The 22,554-nt window shown below is 40.9% G+C and overlaps 1 protein-coding gene across 2 annotated transcripts in view; it reads left to right on the forward strand.

Annotated features, from left to right (window-relative positions):
• The window catches only part of JAG2 (jagged canonical Notch ligand 2), a 294,764-nt gene that overhangs the window by 75,694 nt on the left and 196,516 nt on the right, over positions 1–22,554 (forward strand). The gene's annotated exons all lie outside the window — the stretch shown is intronic.

Raw genomic sequence — 22,554 nt, forward strand, 5'->3', positions numbered from 1 at the left:
TCCCAAAGGGGAGACCTATTGGCTATGACAATGCTTGCACATTTTCCAGAATCCATGCAGCTGTGAGCTTTCAAATGGAGCTTGTATTGACGTCTGAGAGCACAGTACGAGTTTTGCCCAGGCTTCTCAGCATTGGGAAATTCCCACCAGTGTCCATAATGCAAGCAGTGATCTACCACAGTAAGCAGTCAAAATCTCAAGCTTATATGGTTGCTTGGCAATCAAACACATGACGCTTCCAAAGCGACCTAGTTGTAAAGCAACCGCCCCACAATACCTTGCCCTCGCTACTGCAATATAAACTGGACTGAATGAAGCATGCATATTGTGGTTTTACAATAAAATGCCTTCATCGGCTGGCTGCCTGTGTATGCAGCTCACATCACAATCACTGCCATGAATACTGGCCCATCCAAGCTCGCTCATGCAGAGTGCTCAGTAGGCAACACAACCTCCACTGAGTGCTCAAGGGAGCTGAAGGAGAAGCGCAACCGCGCTCCCCGCAGCCCACTCAAGCAGGACCTCCAGGTAACTGGGAGCGCTGTGGGTATACTGTGAGAAATAACCAACCATAAAAAACAAACAGCTGTATTATCTACAAATGCCCAACCATCAGCAATGCCCCGAGAATGCTACTGCAATACCTTGTACTCGCGTGACCCACGAGTCTGCTATGGCAAGACGTCTACCCTCCATTTACCAGCAAATATGAAAGAAGCAACCCTCGAAGTTTGGTTGCAAAAACTAAACCAGCATTGGCCGCGCGGCCGTAAAAATTAACGGTCGCACGGCCGTGAACGCGAAAGCGATCGCGGGGAAAGCAAAAGTGATCACAAGGACGTGCTCTGTGGTAAGCATGCGAGTGGTGCGCGCGCAGCAGTGATCGCGCTGGAAGGGAGGTAGATGGCGTCTGCGCGCGTGCAAGCTCGCGTGAACGCAAGCTTTAGGCCAGCGAGGTCTGGCAGCACTTTGAAAACCCCAGTACTAAATGTCTCGCAGTGCTGCGCATGCGCTGGCTCAGGAGAGACCTAAAAAGCAATCTCCTGGGTCAGGCAAGAAGCTCTCAGCCTGTGTGGCTCCCAGGGGGCAGGGCATGAAATGCTGACTGTTGGTGGGGTGGGGGAAGCAAAATGATCTGGAGTGTGTCAACCTTTTGTGATGTGGCGAGCAGGAACAAAGAGTTTAAGGGGTGTGGTACAGTCCCTCAAGGCCCCAGGAGCACATTACTGCTTCCGGGGTTGCGTCTACTGTGGCCAGTCACCCCCCCCCCCACCCCCGACTCAGCCCCTAGCCTATGGGTGAGCACCGCAACCGCAATCTGTCCCACAGCTCACCGCCATACTTGTAGGCTCTCCAGAGTTGTGAGAGGCTTGGTAAATGTCTGTTACATACATGTCCAGCTGTGCATGGCCTAGTTAAAAAATATTTAATGATTGAGGAAGAGAGGGCGCTTGCACCTTACTCTTGATAGCAAACCACAACTCCAGATTATTAAATCATGTCAAATCAGTCAAATTAATGTGGCCAAGCTTGCATTTAGTTATCAACTCATTCAGCCATGCACTGACTTATTCATCGGTTCTTTTTTCCATTAACTCATTCTTGCAATTCACCCGTTCGCCTTACACACAACCACTCATTCATCAAACATGAACGATGAACTTTCAGTTTTAAAACAAGAAAACACAGACCTGTTACTTTTCCTGTACTTGTTTTCTTGCAGGGAAACTTTATCATAGGGTGCAGCAAAAGTTTCCTAATTAGACACAGATTTTTCTTATATATAAGATGAAGACTTGTTACTTGTTGGGCGGGCTTGAGGAGGATTTTTCATTCATTCATTTTAGTCTTGTTCTTAAAATATTGTATTTGGAGTAGATGTGTGTGACTGCTGTTGACTTATTAACTATTGTTTTTATCTTGGATGTTTGCTTTAAATAAAATAAGGTTTCTTTCTCTCTGGTAGAATTTTTTTCTAGAATGTGGTCACTTATGTGCTGTTTTGTGCCGTAAAATGAAATATATGTAGGTGTTCTCGATTTAAAGGAGTAATTAAACAACCTTATAACATAGCGTGTTTAATTCCCTTTTTACCCTGCTTGAAATTATAATGATGTACAGCTTGAAACTCCCAAAGGAGACAGTAATATCCATGCCACATGGAGCTTGAGGGGGAAGGGAAGATCTGTGTTATTGACTGTATTAATTACTGCTTCCGCAGAGATCGCATTGAATCCACACTATGGGCACCCAGAACCAAGAAACTGACGCGCGCACGTGTTTGTGTGCCAGTGTGAGCCATTAATATTGAACAGGTTCCAGTGCTAGTTAAGTTGGTTCATCTTTTAAGTTAAATTATTATTTATGTAATAACATAAGACAGGTAGAGAAACGAGCATGGCTCAAGTTGTGGGTACACGTGGATTTACGGCGTCCCCCCATTTTTTCCTAGGTTGGACGCCGTCCGCCCTGCATAGAGGTTGTGTTCCACTGAAATATGCTGAATTTGTCCCGGTGTCATTTTCCCGACACCGGGACACATTCAGGGCCTTCAAAGCTCACCGTGCTATATTAAAAGGATTACAAGATGTGAACTGCAAGCAACAAAAGGATCTCTGCATAAAAAGCAATAATCCACTTATTTAGCTACTTTTTTATTTTTTTTATTTTTTAAACCGTTTCTTCAGGTTAGATGACAGGCTTTGCAGGAGACATTAGCCTTCTATGCTACTTTGATTCAGAATTGGGACTAGTCACAACACAGATCTATCTAGCAAATGGGTTAACCGCCAGATTTATCTTACCATTATTCTTGTTCCCTGATATTTACTGGGCACACAAAGACTTCTGTAGCAGGTGCCTTAACCCCATGAAATATTTTAAAATGCAGTCTTTGCAACCAATTAAGCAGGACAGGTTTACTGCCATGTTTCATCTTGTTTTTGAAAAATGTATAAGTTGAGGCCCAGATTTTGTGTCCGGGTTGTGTCACATTTTTGGCACAACCCCGATGCAAAATCTCCTTTGTTCAATCTCATAGTGCGCTCAAACGTACCCAAGGTAGACCTGCTAAACATATGTGTGAGGTGTTAAGGATGTCACGCACTATGCTGTAGTGCATTGTTCTCAAGCGTCACGATGTCATTGCATCCTGCCTAACTTGGTTAGTGCCTCCCCCCCACACTTTTATTTTAGGGCTTGTGCCCTGGAAATAAGTGTTTTCACCCATGCGGCTTTTTGATGTTTCCCATGTTGCCTTTGTCTTTGACGTGCGCCGTCTAATATTCACCTGTTAATCATGTTGAAATCTCATTTACAGAAGTTCTCTGAATGAATCCTATTTTCCAGTGGTTTTTCTGACGTGTTATGGAGAAAGTTCAAAGTTTTTTTTGTCAAATTAAATATGTTAAAGTTATTTAGCTAAATATTTGTTTTTAAATGTCTGAATTAGAACACGTAGTTGCATGGGTGAAAGGGCGAGTGTAGCTTGAGCTAAAATTGATTACATTGCAATATTGTTTGCAATGTGGGTAAGGAAGATAGTGGTGGCATATGTTTTCTTAGTTTTACCTTTGTAAAACAACATTGTGCAAACCAGTTTGAGGCTTACCACATGGTGACAGCATATCCATGCTAGTGATACAAAAGGCACCACAATTATGAATACCAATCACAATAGCGCTTGAACTGTTGTGTCTTTTTTTGAAAAAATGTTTTTACAGAGTCGGATACTTTATTAGTGTACTGATTTTTTTTTTTAAAAAAAAAAAACAAGCATTGGCAAAGACAATAGGTCTTGCCTATGCAAGAGCTAATGCCTTTGGCAATGTGTCTTAGCCATGTTGTACACCAGGGTGGCTGCTGTTCAGCATGGCTAAAAGTTAGTGGCGGCGGAGAGGAGGGTGGCATTGACTGGAGTGGCATAGAGGAGAGTGGAGTGTCATGGAGTAGAATTGAAGGATTAGAGTTGAGGGGCGTAGAGTGGAGTAGAATATTGTAGAGTGGCATGGAATGGAGTGGCATAGAGTGTAATGGACTGTCTTGAAGTTGTGGAGGGAGTAGAGTAGAGGGGTGTAAAGTGGAGTAGTGTCATGGAGTGGCATATAGTGGATTAGAGTGTTGTGGAGTGTCGTCGAGTAGAGTGGGAGGCAGTTGTTTAGAGTGGAGTGTCGTAGACTATATTGTCATTGAGCGGAGAAGATTATTTTGTTGTGTCGTAGAGTGTATTGTTGTCGAGTGGCCTGGCATAGTTTTGTAGAGTGGAATAGTATGTCATAGAGTGGAGTGGAATGCCATAGAGTGCAGTGTCGTAGAGTGGAGTGGCGTGATCTGCAGTATGCATGGTGTGATAGCGCATTGCCAGAACAGGCAACACATTTTCAGTTGAAACGACCATTACATTAGCACAGTCATCACCAAGTGTTGTGGTTTGTTTTAATCATATTAAAATATTTGTTGCCACCACACTTCAGAATTACAATTTGCAGAGGTTAATTTACAGACATTTCCAGTTAGATGCGTGCTAGAAAAAAGCCTTTTCTTTCACAGCAAAGTTGCCGCATAAACACCAAGCTACCTTGAAAGACAGAGCCTGAAATTTGCTCTCTCTTTCAATGCACAGCAAATGTAACAAGATAATAACAAGATTTAGAGGCCTGTCAACAGAAAGTGAGTGCCTAAAACAAATAGAGCCTGCAAATAGAAAGCAAGCAACTATGCGTTACAAAAAAACAAAGCCAATGGTAAGCAATGTCGGAATCCATTGCCAGGGAAGCTTTCAGAATGTCCCCAAGAAGGCTTTAGGAAACTAGACTGCTACACTGGCAGATAGGCTTCGACCTAAAAATGGAATACAAAATTTGGTGTCTAATCAACATATGGCTTATGAAAAATCTGCATTGAAATACGGAACTGTTGCTTGTTAAGCGTTTCCCTATAAATATTATTTTTAATTGAATTTCTGCACATTTGAGGAATTCAGTGTCAGGATGGTTCCACTCTTTTCTACTACAGTACCCAACCATTTGCTTCCCCCACCTAAATACAAAAGGAAATTGCACATTATGTAGTAGTTTTATTTTTTTGTCTACTTCAGAAATGACTTGGCAAGCATTTTGATTAATTCTAATTTCATTTTTAAACACCCAGATAGATTAGCATGAATTCCTTACAATCTCCTGCAAGATCTCTAAACCCTCCCCATCTGCAACCACTACCTATGGACGCTCTTGCAAACCCTTTGTTGTACGTATTATGCTCTTCGAATCCATATGGGGTTTCTATTACTATCCCAGATAAAAAAGTTTCTAATATTTTGTTTGACAGGGAAAATAAAAGCAAGCAACCAATAGGCATCATCCTAATAATAATATAATATTATTATTATTCATACTTTATACGAAAGGGAAAATAAAAACAAGCAATCACCAAGCTATTTGCTATTGGTTTGCATGTGCTAAGTGGTTTCCATTGCCCATCCTTGTTTGTAAAGCACCTAAAAAAAAAAAAGTAACATTTTTTTTTTTTCTAATACTTGATGAAATGCAACACATATCCTAAGGTATGTAAAATCTACATTGATTTTAATATTTTCAATATTTATGAATGACATGGTTTATTTAACACCTACTTTTTACTCTGAAAACTCTGATTAAAATTTAAAAAGAATAAGGATGTGTCAGACATGAAATGATTAGCCTTCCCAAGGCCTAATTTGCTTTCCATGGGGCTCCGAACTTAAACAAATGCTCCAGTTGTTTGGCCCTTGGCAGAATCCCAGGGAGCAGATTTATGGGCCTCCAGGTCGAGACACCTTTTTAGGTTGAGCCTGGGCATCGCATGCGCTGCTCTGCGAGGCATGCTGTATTCAGGTAGGGACTTGAAGCCTCACCCACTCTCCACCCATATTTTTTATTGGCTTGTGTCATTGTTCTTGGTAAATGCTGGCTTCTGATTCGTTAATAGGTTTGTTAGTCCCTCTTTAGTACCTACCGCCATGTTTCATTTTGTAACCTCCCACTGCGACACCCCGTTACGTGTGTTGTTACTCGGTAGGCTTTAATTACACCCTCCTAGCATTATTTTCTCAAATAACTTGTCCTGCTTGCTTTTGCAGGCAGGACACTCTCTCTCCTAGCGCTTTTGAAGTTTTTTTTATAGCACAATCGCATTTGCAATGCAATAGGTCTCGCATCTGCGAGTGTTTATGCTATTGGCACTGTATATCACAATGCCTATTATTTTATCTGTTTTAAAAACACCACATAAATAAAAGGCATTGTCATTTACACTGCCAATAACTCAAACTCTCGTAAATGCAAGACCTATTGCATTGCAAATGATTGTTTTCTATAATACACCGTGCACTTTCTGCTCAAATGTCAGCTGGGTGAGTGTAGCAGCTGTCACCTCCCCCTGCTCCATAAAAAAGGTTTGTGTGGCATGACTCAAACTTTTATGCATTATGTGAAATGCAGGAAATACAACAAAAACAACCTTTAAGGTATGCTCTTTAGTCCTACTTCCGCAAAAATATGTGTTGCTGTGCTTGTACGGAAAAGCTGGGAGGGGTGGGGAGCAGCACTAAGAGTGTGTATTTGGGTGGGGTGCAGGTATTTGGGTGGGGACAGCTCAGCAGACCAATTTGCTCTCCTGGAGTACTGAATGAAACCAGATACAAGCATTTGCAATGCAATAGGTCTCGCATTTATACAAGTTTGAGCTTTTGGGATTGTAAATGACAATGCCTTTTATTTACGTTGTTTTTTAAAACATAAATAAAAGACATTGTAAATCACAATGTTAATAGCTCAAAATCGCGCAAATGCGCGACCTATTGCATTGCAAATGCTTGTTTTGTTTGGTCACCTATTTCATACATACATACATAGAATGACCCCATTAAAAGAGGAATGTACAGAAAATAAAGAAAAGCTTTGTTCCTGTTCTCATATAATCAGTGCTCACGTGCCCTTGGAAGTCAAAGATAGCTATGCAAAATCGTCTTCTTCTAGTTGACGTCCTCGGTGTACGATGTTTTCCTTAAGCCTAAATACGATTGTGACGCTAACCTCGGTTGCACAGTCCGTCCGATCCCTGGTTTGTGTACTATAAGACGAACCCACCTTTCATCACTACACTGGTGGAATAGCTTGCTACCAGTCATTAAAAGGCGCTGGGGTGGTTAGGGGGTCTGTGGAATCCCAGAAGGCGCCGGGGGCCATCTGTCCCGCAGCCTCTCCAGCACTGAAATTCATTACTGCAACTCAATTAGCCTAAGCGAGGCCAACAACAAAGGCCACCATGTTAGGTTACAGCGGGCAGCTTATTAAATGCATCCGTCATCGTTGTTTTTGCCTGTTCTGTTTTTTCGTTTTCCTTTTGGCTGGCACGATGCTAATGATCTGTTTATCTCTGATGGATAGTAAAAGGTGTTTCTGTTTCATGAGCCGTTCCCTACCTCTGGCTGCTTTGGTGTATTAAACTGCCGAAATTTGTTCCAGAACAGAGCATTGGGATGGGAGCTGTGAAAATACTGTCTATTTATGAAGTGATTACAACAAAGTGAGTTACTGTCCTACGGAAATGAGAAAAAAAACACCCACACAAAGAAAAAAATAACATGAATTATTACTAGTTTATTTACACTTGCACAAGCTCACATATTGTCTCTGCCTCAATAAAGATCAAGGTAGTAAACAAAACAAAGCAGCATTGGCCGCGCGGCTGTGAGATTTACGTCGCGCGGCCATGAAAGAGAAAGTGAGCCACACGGGTAACATGGAAGGGAGGGGGGTCGGTGAGTGCTTAAGCAACACCGGGAAGGCTGGCATATGGTGAGCACTTTCGCGGCCACTTTGATGTTCTCAGTGGCCACACGGCTCACTGAGAACATCAAAGCAGCAGCGAAAGTGATCAGCAGGCTGACAAATGGTGCGCGTGCCCGAAGCACATGCACTGTAGTTGGCGGCCTGAAAAGCACTAGTTTGCACTTCCAAAACCCGCTTTCTAAAGCTCTCGCCAGAGGCAGCGCTAAAGCGCTGGCTCAGGCGAGACCTAAAAAGTAGTTTCCTGAATGTGGGCAGTGGAAGCATTAAAGTCTTCCAAAAGGATGGTAAATAAGCTGTGCTCACATGGAGAGACAGCACTAAAAGAGGAAGGAAAGCCATCAAATAAGAAGTAAGCAAATGAGGGTGCCAAGAAACCAACCAGTTGTAAGCAATGGACTTGCTTAAAGCCTACTGTAAGTTTTTTTGTAAGCAGCACAGGATATTTTGACAAGCTGCCTGTTTATGAGACCTTAAAAACATGGTTTATATTTGTGAAAATCTATCGCCGTTCTGTGTGGTTGCACCTTTCTAAAAAATTCCCAGTCCTGTCACAGTTTTCTCATATTGTTCTTGTCCTGAATAGCTCCAATTTTGACGGTTAAAGTTTTGAATTAGAAGGACCACTTGAGATCCTTTATCAGATGTAAGGTTTTATCTTTACTCGGAGCAGTGCCCAAGTAGCTGAGAAAGTAAAACCCAGATGTCTCGAATCGTGACTAGAGAAACTGGTGAATAGTAATTTAATGGCAGTCAGAAAATGTAAGCAGAGCAGGAACTAGTATAATTTGAGATGTATTGCGGTTTAGTGAAGATTTCATGTGAATATACCCTTTTTAGATAGGCAACTGGTACTGCGGCAAGTTCAGTCAAACCACGCTTCAGAGAACAGACTGTGGTGCCTATGTATTGGAAAGATTTGCTTAATCAAGATGGAAGACTAATTTGAATTAATTGAGTCAGATTGCCTAAGATAGCTCTGTATATCCGCACTCTCTCCTTAGAGGTCTATATGCAACCAAAAGTGCACAGGTTTGAATTGAAGTAGTATCCATTCAGCCTTTCTCCCATTTATGCTGAATAATATAAGGGCTGTTTGAGTTGAGCCGGCAACGTATTGTTAAAGTACTAAGATGGTTTACTTTCTTCAGTATTACATAGATAATTATGGAATTTCATACAGTTTATATGTGGCTATAACAAGCAACGTATAAACCACTACAATATTCCACTCAGTATAACCTGTTTTAATGGCCTCTGAGAGATTTTCTGCTGAAGGCACATCACCTTACTCAGCTGTCTTACTTTCAAAGCCAAGTCTGCATGGTCATTATTCAGTGACATTGATTATGTAATATTCTTTGGCATTGATGGACTGAGCTTACTCGTACAGTGATGTGCATATTTGGGTTGCAAGGTATGTTGTGTGCATGCACAAGTGAGTACATGCTTTCCTATAAAGTTCGAACCTAACTGTAAAGAAACTCAACGAGGGCATGAGAGTGGTGATGGAGGGACAACTTATTATTGTAGCTGGGGCTTCTTCAACTGGCATCCAATATGTGGGGTGCAGTAGTTACTTGAGGATATGGTGTTCTCTGGAGATATTTGTCTTTTTATTTCTGGAAGTGGAGGAGAGGTGTGGCTTAACACATTGAGGTCGGAATAGACTTCCAGATCTTTTCCTTGAACTTATTACTCTCCAGGCTAATAATGTTAATGTTATGTGTGTTTCATTGGCCACTGAATACCTTGATTTCTCCTGCCTCCTAGGGTGGTGTGCTAGTGGTCAATGCCCAGAATTTGATGGAGTAGCTAGTGGAGTTGCTGAAATATAGAGAGTCCACTCATAGTTTTCAGTCCTTTCGTGATATCTTGCGGCTGCATGGAGAGTGCTCTTTAAAGGTGCCAGGTTGGTGTCTGAGATGCGGGTGAGGAGGGTATTGCATTCTCCTAGTTGTGATTGGACGAATTATTGAATGGCATTTCTGAAGTTGATTTAGAGGAGGTACAACTCGACTCTTCGAAAAGGGTTAGTAAGTGCTGGGCCACGCGCGTATTTCATGGTGATTCTGGAAGAGTTCATTCTGATGTTGAGACATTTGGGAAATAGTTTTTGGGCATAGAACAACCTAGTAAGAAATGAAGATAGATTAAATGTCCGTATAGAAATCTTGATAGATTGAATGTCCTTTGAGAAACAGTTGTTTATGCTAATTGATTATCTATATTTCTTATGCGGCGCTTCTGGAATAGCAGCCAATATGTAACCCTTTCACATAACAGCCATTCAGACCCCATTGAGTTCGAATTTTAATTTTCAATGTCAATGCATGCAAGGTCAGTGAATCCAGACTTCTAGCCTCGATTGCGAGCTTGCAGATAATTGTTGTCACTCAGTAAGGTTTAAGCATCAAATCTGGAATGTTTGATGAGAAACTCTAATGAGAACTCCTAATAGACAGAACTGGTGACTAAGTTTTGTGCCATATGTTATTGTAGAAATTTGATGGTAAGTTCAGTAGCCTGAATACGTTAGTCTCTCTTAAAAGCACATTTCATATTCTAATTTCTACATTTTGCTAGTGTCGAAGATGGCTTTTATTGGGATCTGTGCACAGATAATTATTTGTGAATGTCAGTACTTATTTTTCTTTTAAATTAGATTGTACACTGCCCTTTTTATATGTTGTTCATATCTGGTATATTGTGGAAGAGTTTTCCATGAACATCTTAATTGTGTACCTTGAGTCAGGCGATGTATTTGCAAGACGGTTTGCAGCATAATTATCACTTCAAAGAATGCTTCAATGACTTCCAGAATTACTTCTATGTCCATTTAGTAGTCTGACTGTATGACACCAACATTGTTTTGAGGGAGATCTGGTTTAGCAAAGACTGCCATAAACGTTTCTATGAGCGCAATAGCATGAGTATAGTAGCGTGCAGTTATTCACTGCTGACTGTTTCCCTTAATAAAATCTGTATGTTATTTCCGAATTCATAAACTTGTGTATGGGACTGCATGGCATCCAATTAAATTGCTGATCCCTAACCATGTTTTAGCAAGCTTATATATGCACAATTGCCACTTCATGGAGATTTCATATGCACAGTGGTTTTTGATTAACGCCCTCCTCCACGCTCCATGTGAAAACATTTGTGCACCTTCCTGAACTAACTGCGCGATTAGTGCAAAGAGGTAGAGGCGTTTTAAATACAATTGTTTGGGAGTACCTGCAAACGTTTCGATGTATGGGTGTTGAAATGAACTGCATTCTTCTGAAATATACCTCCTTGTCTTTTCCTGTAGCTCTTATGACTACAGAACTGGTGTATACTTTGGCACAATGTCGGCCTGTGTAGATAACCCCAGGATGCAAAGCTGGCTTTATGAATTACCTGAGTTTACATGACAATGCCCTGATTTTATTTCATTCACCGATCACGGACTCTGACGTCGGTCTTATTAGCAAATTCTGTAGATATTTTTATCAATTTCTGTAGTGTTCTGTAGCAATTCCTGTAGGGTGATAGAGCAAATATTTCAAAACCACATTACATGACACTTCACCGATTACGACACAAAAATCTGAATGTGCACATTTCACAAAGTAATACATTAATAAAGACAAATGAAGTAACAGCACCATAAAAGCGTACCTGAATGAGTTTAAAAAGGAGTAAATAGTTTTACTTAGTAGTTAAAACGCTTATTAATAGATTTTCATCAATAAAATTATTCATGAAATGATTTTTTTAATATTCACGTACGGATGAATACTAAGGAATCTAAAGTTGAGCGTAACATTTATATTGCCTTTCATTTCAATTAGCTAGGAAGTTGAAACTTAGAGGTGATAGACCTTTATGATATTAAAAATGTAGAAACGATTTTGGTAAAATTGGTTATAAGAATAATTTACATGTATGAATGTTGAACAGTTGTGGCAATAAACCATGGCCAACGTTAATCTTTTCTGTGTAATAGTACATTGGAGATGCATTTATTATTATTCCTTTATTATAAAGTAATGATTTGATGCATTATATTTGATTCCAGTAACGTTAAACTCATTTGGAGCTGATGTATGCATTTTAAGCTTTAAACTTGTTCTTTCCTTAGCTGCAATTTTCTCTTTGCAAGCATAATAATGTATTTACATTTTTAAGATGTTGCTTTATTTGTCTGTGTGTATTTCAGTATACATACAAAGGACATTCTTTCGAAGTTCGTGGTGGAATGCCTCAGTGGGAAAATCAACTTTCACTTGATGCCACTGTGTTACATTATATATTGTCTACCGTTGACTAACCTGTGAGGCCCAGAAAGCTGAGTCGTACACATGAAGTGTTTGGGAAAGAATTCAGGAGGAGCTAAATGTATTTTGTGACAATATATGTAAACTAATCGTATGATGGACTATCTAGTAGAGTGACACCACTTCATTATGGTGTCATAAGGACTATTAAAGAAGAAACCCCAAAGGAGGGGCAATGCCATACTTTCTGTTCCTGTGATGCAACGGAACGCAATACCTTTTTCCCTTCTGACAAGGCATCGCTATTAATCTTTCTTTAGGGAAACACATTGTTTTATTTTCCGTTCTTTGAGAGAGAAAATAACTCCTTTCCTATGATATTATAAGCATCCTTTAAATTCTATCTTGGATTGCCTTTTTGCTAATGCTGCTTTATTCATACAGTCAACCTGGAATCCTTCTTTGCCAAACTTATTGATTTTTGCTTTTTTTTGCCAATGCTCATGGACTTGCCCTCATGGGACTTTAAGATGGATTATTTTACTCCTTTGCTTTGTAATTTAGATTGAATTGAACTATTATTTTGCCTCAGCTGGTGGTAGAAGCCTGTAATCTCGTATCTGATGTTTGTTTAAACCATCGTCTTTGGAACATTAATACAATAACTATCTAAATTGCCCAAGTATTTTTGTGTCCTGATGTTCTTTATTTAAAACTGTATTGAATTACTCTCTTAATCTAAATGCGTTGTAGGGAAAATCGGCGAATCTTTTCAGAATATCTAGTTCTGCTTCCTTTATTTAGTGTCACAGTAGCAAAGCTTCTAGTTTGTATCCTACTTGTTAGACTTAAATGTTTTTGAAAATTGGAGCTCCCCATTGCAATACTTTATTTTTACAGTATAGTACTGAGAGTAGTGTATTATTACCTAATTTCTAACTTGTGAGTTAGTCACCAATTAATGGTCCTTATTGGGTAGCTGATGGTTGTGTTTTGAATATCCTAGTTCCCATCTCTCCTATTGGTGGAATTATATTTATTAGTGAGCCATTTACCTATGTGGTGAGGGTAATGCTGTAATCCATCTAACTGTAGGAGGCGCAGTGCAGATAGTGGGATAGGTGGGTAAGTAGTGAAGTGGTGGAAGTTAAACTTGTAATATTCATACTGCGTACACTGGATCAAGGGTCTTACTAAAGCTTCCAGAACTTGTCTTAGAGGCCATGGAGCTGAATGGTTTATCGGATCATTGTAAGATTTACGACTATTTACGCATCCAAAGAACACACATTTCATCAACCCTGACTCATTCATGGCGCGTGTCGCTATCGGCTTCTGTATGTAGTTAATGTATCAGGGGAGAAATTAGTGTGATAAACGCTTGAAAAGTGGTGAAGGAAGCCGCTTAACTATTCATGCCAGAGAAGTGACTGAAAGAACAAAGCACATCTCAGAATGTGCAAATCTTTCAGACGTTTGAGAACACTGCTATGTCGATGTGCTCCGCTTACTAGAGTTACTGACTTGACGACAACTGTGCGTCGACACTGAAGCATGTTCCTAATCTGATGTGCAGTCCGCAGCCGAAGATTTTCAGAAGTAGTCGTTGTACAATAGGGCTGGTGCTTCGCTTGCCAGAACTACTGTGCTGGCAAACAATGAAAAGAAATAAACGCCCCAGTGCCATGAGCTCTGGACTCTCTCCCTCTTCAGCTGGTAGGTATCCAGTGGTTTTCTTCTTTAACCCACAGGGTTTAATGTGGTTTTGGGCATGTGGCTAACTTTACATATAATAAAGTACCCCAAATATTTTTTTGTAAACCCATTTGATTGTTCTCACTCGATCTTGCATGAGCACATATCAGCAGACCAGTTATATTTTCTGTTACGTGTTTTGAGGAGATTCATGTTGCTACAGTCTACGAATGGTATTCTTTTTTCCCCCAGGGTAGACCACTAAATGTGATGGGTTGATGCCATGAAGACATTTTGAATGCTTTGTATACCTTTGGAAAGAATTGTTTGAGCGTGACCTGAGTGCATGCTTTAGTACAAATGTTGATGAAGGTTACTGCTGACTGGTAGATTCTTATTGCGTCATATAGAGATCAGTTGGTTTGTTCTTGTGTGTGTGTGTGTGTGTGTGTGTGTGTGTGCGCGCGCTCGTGCTCGTTGACTTTAGTAACTGAAGTGTTATCTTGACTGGCCCTTCCTGGGCATGGTTGACTGAGAGCTATGCATCCCCAAGTTCGGTGACAGTTTTGTAAGCATAACAAGATTCTACTTGTTATTTTATGATTGGAGTAGCCCATTACATACATTCTGAACATATAACTCTTACGTTTTGAACGCAGGGAAAACAGATTAGTTGCCATGGGCCATGAAAAGGGCAGATTTCAGAAGGGCCAGATTGCGAACTCTACTGAGAACTTCTAGACTTCTCACTACCAGGTATTCTGTGTCAATCTAAATAATGTACATGTTATTTTAGTACCAAGAGACAGTCTGACCGTGGTCATTGTGTGTAGCATTTGAAGGATCTTAGTCTATAAAACTCGTCCTTGAAAAAGTGGAGTAGGGGGATACAGTGCTGGCACAATTTTCAGAGTAGTAGTGCTGCCATTGGTGTTACATCACTTAAATCCTAGGGATTATGCTAAATTCAAACATTACACAAAGAACAAGCGTAGAAAATGAGCAATGCTGATTCAGCAGGAGAGTGGTATGTAGTCCGTGGTGCATTTTGCAGCACACTGTCACAAACCTATCACTAAAGCATGGTGTGGTAGTGCACTCATTTACAAATAGCACAATTTTCTTTGAAATGGCAACTAAATGTGCTCAGACATGCAGTTTTTCTGATAAAATTATATAGCTCACAAACCACAACGTGTGGAAATCGAATTCGGTGAATAATTATCACTTACATATCACCAAGTAAAGTGCCTTGATTTATTTTGAGTCTATTAAAATATTTGTTTCCATCACACTCCAGTAATATAAATAAAGCGCTTCATTCTCGTTTCCTAACTGCTGATATATTTAGAAATATTTGTACAGTTCAAGTTGTTGTGTTAGAAAAAAATAACATTCTACAGACTTTCCTTTCACACTCTGTGGGATTGTCACATAGTTCTGTTTACAACATCCCATTCTTTGCAGGCAGAGAAAGAAAAGTAAATGCCAATCTCTATGTTAAAAAATAAGCATCAATTTGCCACAAGCCATATCCTCATATTTTGAATTCTATGTAAAGATAGAAACAAAATCTGAAGGCCACTTTGTTGCTCATTCACCATCTGAACTCTAGAATGGTTATTTTGAGGGTGCTGTAGCACCCCTAGCAAGGTGGTTGAGGGGGTTTGTCTGGTGGCTGATTTGGTATCTGTTGCCCTAAAACATAACATTGAAAATGTTATTAAAGACATCATTTTGTTGAAAGTTTGTTATTTTTTGTAAAATGTTGCAACTTTGCTGTAATCTTAAAACCCCCAATATTTTTAAATGTGGATTTTCTTTTCATTACAAGTGCAAAAGTGTTGTGTAAGTAAGTAGGCTATGCTAAAGTTTATTTTTTGTTACTAGTATTTTATTACATTTCAGGCAAAAACGACACCTAGAAAAATGATCTTGAACAGCTTTGTTGCAAGGAAACCACCAGAACATAATGAGTACATGTCAGGGAGATGTCTAATAGGACCACATATTACAAATTTGTTATCACGAGGGATACTTATTCACTTATGTTTTCTCAACTTGATAGTACTCTTAAGAGATTTCAAGAGCTTTCAAATTCCACAATTGGTCGTCCTTCAAGAGGAGGTATCCATAAAGTTAATCTGTATGGCACAAGGAGCTCTATAAACATTATGGTTTTAAAAAATATATATAAATGGGTAGGAAGGAAAGGGATTGCAGGTAAAGGTGGCAATATTGACAATAGGTGAGACCAGAACAGCGAGAGAGTGGGTTAAAGGATTGTGAGATTAGATGCACACAGTGGAGCAACCACTGGGCCCATGGGAGGAGTAGGCGCTTTACAGTAGTTGACACTGCCCCATAGCCAATGTTCTTTTGTTATTATCTTGAAGATCTGTAAGCTCTCTGGTTTCTGTATAAGTGCCTCAAAACAGTGCAGGAGAGGATGACCTCTCCATTTTTCCATAAATAACGAGATAGAAGTGGCTGTGGTTCGTAAATATCCGGAAAACTCAGTGATACATTAGGATCATTAAGGTTACATGTTAAAAAAATATATATTTCTTAAGTATCCCAGGATGTGACTTTTACTATTAGATCTGGCATCTTTGGCGTGTTTTTTTCCCCTGTCTTTTTGCTTCTGACCTCCTGTTTTTGTCTCTGTGCTGCATTTCGTTTTTGTGGTTTTAGAGGTCTGGGCACTTTACACTGCCGATTAGTGCAAAATGTGCAAGTACTCCCTGTATAAATTGTGATTATGATTAGTTATTCATGATTGGCATTTTTGATTTACTGGTAAGTCCCTAGTAAAGTGCACTGTGTGTGCTCAGGGCCTGTAAGTCAAGTCCTACTAGTGGCCCTGCAGCACTGATTATGCCACCCACATGAGTAGCCCTGCAGCCATTTCTCAGACTTTCCACTGCTGTGTCTGTGAGTGCTGTTTTAAACTGTCATGTCTACCTGGCAAATGCTCCCACTTACCCATCCCAAAACTTCTCTTTTACTACATGTAAGGCACCACTAAGGTAGACCTAAGGGAGCCCTATGGGCAGAGTACAGTGTATGTGAAAGGCAGGACATATACTGGTGTGTTTTGCATGTCCTGATAGTGAAATACTGCCAATTTCGTTTTAATTATTAAAAGGACTAGCTCTCCCTTAGGTTATCATTAGAGCTGCCTTGTAACCTCTTACAATTGCAACTTTAATTGGGAATCGATAGAGATTTGGAGTTTGGGGACTCTGAACTCACAATTTAAAAATACATCTTTTAGTGAAGTTGGTTTTTAAGTTGTGTGTTTGAAAATGCCACTTTTAGAAAGTGGGCATTTCTTGCTTTACCATTCTATGCTTCTGCCTGCCTGTGGAATCCACGTCTGGTTTAGACTGACAGTTGGCCTGTTTGTGCATTCACTCTAGACAGTCACACAAAGGGAGCTGAGGTGGTCCCTGCATATCCTGATGGACTATCCCCAGGCTGATGGTTGTTGCTGAGCCATAGTGGTGGGAGGAGTTGTCTCTGACCTATGAATAGGGCTGTGCCTGCCCTCTCACAAAGCTGTCTTCACCCCCCCCCCCCCCCTCTCTGTAATGTGTCTGGGGCCAGGTTCGGGAAAGACAAGGTCTTCTGCACTACAGAAACCTTCATTTGAAGTATGCCTACGCCAAAAGCAGTAACTGGTATAAGTACTGGAGCTTTGTCACCATAACTTCAGAACACTTCTGGACTAAGTGGAGATTTTGCCAAGAAGAAGAGCTAGAGAAGCTGTTGTAGGGTAACTGCCAATCTGCTTGTTGCGTTGCTGTGTTGTGCTGGCCTGCTTCTTGCTGCTTCTGTCTTGGAGAGGAAAGGGCTGGACTTTATCTTCATCATACTGCTTACCTAGGTTCTCCACGGGCTTGTATGTGCCTGCCTCCTGTTAAGACTTATCTGGGCCATCAAAGACTTTACCTGCAGCCCCTGAACTCCTCTGCTGGGAGCCAAGTGGTGACAATTCCATTTTGGGCCCTTGGAGATGGCTAATGCTGAAAGACAGGGAGAAACTCAACGCACCGGTCTTAAACGCCTGTTTTTCCCACTGCAAGCTTGCAGTGCGGTTGAAAAACCAATGCATCACTATGGTGAGGCCGAAGAATTGACGTAGCGCCTGTTGTGCGGCTCCAACATTGCCGCAGCCTGAGTCCTGAGCACCGTGTCTTCGACTTCGAGACACCGACTCCGACATAGGCCGGCCGTGCGGCTGAAGATTCAGCACATCACCTGCTTGTTGCTAGGAAAAATGACACAACACCTGTTTCGCTGCCACTGCATCAACCCCCAGCGCCTCCGGATTTTCTACGCAAACCTGTGCGCCATGTTCTTCATTGACGTTGCCCAGCAGTAAGGAACCGATGCCTCATGTCCGGATATCGACGCAGCACTTCCATTGACAATAAGGAACTGACGCATAACCTCCCCTGGGAGTAAGGAACAGACTCCTTGCTTTGTTTTCCAGCGCCTCCCCTTCGCTGCACCTGTTTTTGTCTTTAAATTTTGATGCATACAAGGTACTTGGTGTGAACAGTGACGTATCCATAATTTTCTATTACTGAAACATTTTAAACCTTTTAAAAGTAATAGCTTTGCTCATTTATGTTGGATTGTTGTTGTTTTGGTCTTGTTTTACTTAGATAAAGATTGGTTATTTTTCTAAACTGGTGTGGTGTCCATTTATAGTGTTTGCACAGTGTTACTGTGTGTTTATGTACAGATGCTTTACACATTACCTCTGAGATAAGCCCGACTGCTCGTGCCAAGGTACCACGAGGGTGAGCAGGGGTCATCTTGGGTGTGTAACTCCTTTTCCCTGACTTAAAGGAAATGCCCATACGTTGACAGGGTGCAAGGCACTGCCAACTAGAGACCCCCATTTCTAACATTTACCCTTATTTTTCAGTGGTTTAAAAGGCAGAGATGTCTGCTTCTTTAATCATACATTTTTAACCTACTGCAAAACCGCAAAAAAACACAATCTAATTGGTGTAGTAGATGCTTACAGTATCCCCAGCCCTACATTATAAGGATGTTGCCAGTCAATGAGGAGGAGTTCCAGGACCATAAAGAGGAACGAAGCTTACGGCTACATTCCTTTATAAGATTATGGAACTTGGTGGTGACTTGCAATATCCTTACAGTGTATGGCAGAGGGTATTTTATTCCCTATAATATGTGGTCTCACTGTCACCCCTCACTCAAACTAGTTCAGATCCTTGGTGTATTGCTCTTTCATGTTTTTCGCAGACAAAATGAATAAAAACAATCTTTTGTAAGAAATGAAAGACTCCAAAAAGCAGTTTGCAATTTTTGCAAAAAGGTATACAAATCATTTTAATATGTCAGATTAAAAAATAGTGTACCTCAGACTAATATTTGGTAACTTGAAGACCTTCGAATTACATGTTTTGATGAAAAAAATGTACATTTTGCCATAAATGTCTAACTTCAGTTGAGCACTTTTTCCTTTAAAATATATATATTAGAAGAAAGACAAGCCAGTTTCCTTTTTACCTTGTTTAACGTGCAGCTGCAATTATGCTCCAAGACCTACCATTCACCCAGGGTGCTGACTCCGTAGCAACCACGAACGCGTAACGTATAACAAGGAAATTAGAGTCTGGCGTTTATTCAGATATTGCATTCTCCCATATATCATGAGTAAATTTCATACAGTTACATTGTAAAACCATTTTAAGCGTTCATCATCGGTACTAACAGCTCAGTCAGTGGCAATGCTAGTGTAGGACTGGTGCTAGATTGTTCCTGGTCACTGTCCAGAATTCGGCTTCGCATAGCGTTTTAGTTGGCAAATAGCGATGCTTGCAATTCGTTAATTGACCCTTGATTATGTTTAAGATCCAGTAACACCAGCATGTAAAATGTTGGTCAGACCTGAAGCAAACGAAGACACAGTTTTAGCATGCGTTTCCCAAGTCCTGCCAGAGTAGCAGATGATACTCGATACTGGTGGGACCCAGCCTCACTGGAGACTGCAGGCTGTCGGAAACCAGAGCAGGGGCAACGGCAAGGAAACCTATACCAGTATGAATGTCAATTTAACCTTGAAATAGAAAATCTAAGTTGTTTCGTTTATAACTTGCATGCTTCCTTGAAGTGACACACCCATCAGAATATTTTCCTTTTTTAGCTGCTGGTCGAAAGATTTAGTTAATTTTAGAATGTGTTGTGGAACAAACAGTTTCCCAAGGGCATTTTAAGGCCGCGCTTGTGATTCACATCTACAAGACCGGGTTGTAAGGCTTTCCTGCTGATGTACAGCATGCCTTAAAAGTAGGAAATCCGTTTCCGAGACTGTGGTTTTTTTTCTTTAACCAAATAGCTACTTTAAGCACGGCGAAAATCTACAGTGGTTCCATTCATATAACCTCGGTGCATGTGAGGGCTGGTCCAGTACACAAGTGTATATGTCCTTCCCAAATTTTGTGCAAATACAAATACAATTGCCTCACTAGGAACAAATGCCCAAATTGTAGTCCTGTAGGAGATTGTGTTGTTATGTTCGATTTTAATCTTGAAAGGTGACTTCTCAGTGGAGGACCTTGAAGATGGATAACAGGGTAGTAATGACGGATTACCTACGTCCAAGTTGAATTTTTTTAGCTGGACGATGCAATGATCTACATATTCTATTGCAAACACATGGAGATGATGGACGGAGTGCTGAAACTTGTCAGACACTCACCCCCAGTGCAGATTTTATACTTGTGTTCCATCCAGCCTGACATCTTGAACAATACCGTCGTTATTTTTTCCCTGGGGGTATGCATTTATTGATGGCCTATCTCGCAATATTAGGTTTAAAACATTCACCTATAGTGCTATCTGCAGACCTTAAGTGCTGTACAGTCCAGTCTGCACTAAACGTTGGAAATTGTAACTTTTAGTAGCAGGAAGTATCCCATTAAAAAAGAGCGTTTGGAAAGTCAGTGGTTTGGGCGTGTGTTTTTAAATAACTAAAACGATTGCATTCTTTATGCAATATATCATTCAAATATAGAATGTAATTTATGATGATTCGGTGTACTTTGACACGTTAAATAAGCACTTGACGCTGCAAGCATTCCATGCAACAGAAATCATACACCAGGCAACTAAAAGCATGAGGTGTGTCGGTGATGTTCCTATGGGGCTGAGCCAAACGCTGTTCTATGTATATGCTAAAAACAAATATATCAGTAGGTGCAGCAGACTACAGCGTTGTTAAGTCAGACGAAAAACTGACAATCGGAAAAGATCAGTCTTGACGGCACAGTGAATTGGGAGTGTCCAGAGTGAGAAAAAATATTTTGAATGCTTTACTGAAAACATCCTCTTCCATTCCAGCTTTAAATTTATGAATTGAGCAAAGAAACTGTTGTCCCGTGTTTGTATATCATCTCTTACAATCCAAACTACTTATGCTAAACACCTGCATGCTGAAGACTTTTTGACTTGGATTGGAAAACGGTTCAGTTGTGAATTTATATAGTCTAAAGGCTTTAGTTCTATACCTAAAACATATTCCTCCATAAAACGCCTGCAGACTTTCCGTGTAATATGTAGAGCAAACACAAGGAGATGATGGACTGAGCGCTGAAGCTTTTCAGACACTTACCCCAGTTACAGATTTGGGTTGAATCCATCATTATTCTTTAGATCACTTTGCCCCCCGCCCCAGTTCAGACCCAGCCATATGCAAATCAGCTTGACCCTTTTCCTCATGAGAACAGTCCAGTCCGAACTGCCAAGCCAGGTCTTCCCTGGACCAGAAACAAGCATCCTGGGCTAGTTTCGGGGTAACACCCATCATCAGCCAGGCTAGCTTGAATCCAATGGCAAAGTAAGCAAGGGACCCACGCCTGGGCATACCCTGCCAACTTAGGGAGAACAAAGCAAACACAAGGAGATGATGTACGAAGCGCTGAAACTTTTCAGACACATGCTCCCCACCAGTCACAGATCTGGTTTGAATCCATCATTGTTCTTTAGCTCACTTCGCCGCCCCAGTTCAGACCTAGCCATATGCAAATCAGTTTTGACCCTGTTCCTCATGGGACCAGTCCAGCCCGAACTGCCAAGCCAGGTCTTCCCTTGCTCACTTTGCCACTGGATTCGAGCTAGTCTGGCTGAAGAGGGGTGTTACCACGAAACAGGTCCCATGATGCTTGTCTCCGGTCCAGGGACCACCTGGTTTGCCAGTTCGGGCTGGAATGCTCCCATGAGGAACCAGGGTCAAGACTTCTTTGCATGTGGCTGGGTCTGAACTGGGGTAGCGAAGTGAGCTAAAGAACGATGATGGATTCAACCCAGATCTGTGACTGAGGGTGAATTTCTGATAAGTTTCAGCGCTCCGTCCATCATCTCCTTGTGTTTGCAATATAATATGTAAATCATTGCATCGTCCAGCTCAAAAAACTCAGCTTGGACGCTTTTAGCATGCCCACCCATATGGACATTTCCAATCTAGTTAACGAGTAAAGCATTGAGCTAATAGCAGACAATCTCTGCATCCAAAGGAATTTCTCAAATGCCAGCCTTTTTTTCCAATTTCGGGTCCACAAATTCTCCATCCTAGCAGCCATGGTATTCAGTTTTGTTACATTGAGTTCCTTGAAGTTTTGCTGGCCAGATATTGTGATGCATTCTGAGGACTACACAGAACTTTATCTTAGTGTTCTGAGCTTCTCACATCCAGTGTCTTTATATAGTAGATTTGACACCATCCAGTTATC

The sequence above is a fragment of the Triturus cristatus genome, chromosome 9, assembly GCF_964204655.1.
Source record: "Triturus cristatus chromosome 9, aTriCri1.1, whole genome shotgun sequence".
Lineage (NCBI taxonomy): Eukaryota > Metazoa > Chordata > Amphibia > Caudata > Salamandridae > Triturus > Triturus cristatus.